The following is a 242-nucleotide window of genomic DNA, read 5'->3' as shown; positions in this document are numbered from 1 at the left end:
AATGGATCAATGGATGGATGGCTGCATCTGAAACAAAATGCAAAAACACTGACCATAATTGTGAAAGGCCCACAAAATGTAAATCAACGGTACTGAAATTACTTGTAACTGCTGCTCCCTTGAAATCAAATGATCCAAATCATCATCTTCTGGATCAATAGCAAGCTAAAAGGACATCTGATATACAATTTGACATCAGGAAAGTAATACACCCCTTGACAGAAAATAGTCTGTTAAGACAA

At 36.4% G+C, this 242-nt stretch overlaps 1 protein-coding gene across 1 annotated transcript in view; it reads right to left on the bottom strand.

Moving 5' to 3' along the window:
* The window catches only part of LOC119593599 (SH3 domain-containing protein 19-like), a gene marked incomplete in the record, with an annotated part of 14,557 nt that overhangs the window by 8,451 nt on the left and 5,864 nt on the right, over positions 1-242 (bottom strand).

Source organism: Penaeus monodon, chromosome 32 (genome assembly GCF_015228065.2).
Source record: "Penaeus monodon isolate SGIC_2016 chromosome 32, NSTDA_Pmon_1, whole genome shotgun sequence".
In the NCBI taxonomy this organism is placed as follows: domain Eukaryota; kingdom Metazoa; phylum Arthropoda; class Malacostraca; order Decapoda; family Penaeidae; genus Penaeus; species Penaeus monodon.
Note: the sequence above shows the minus strand (reverse complement) of the source record. Positions and strands in the feature narration are given on the sequence as shown.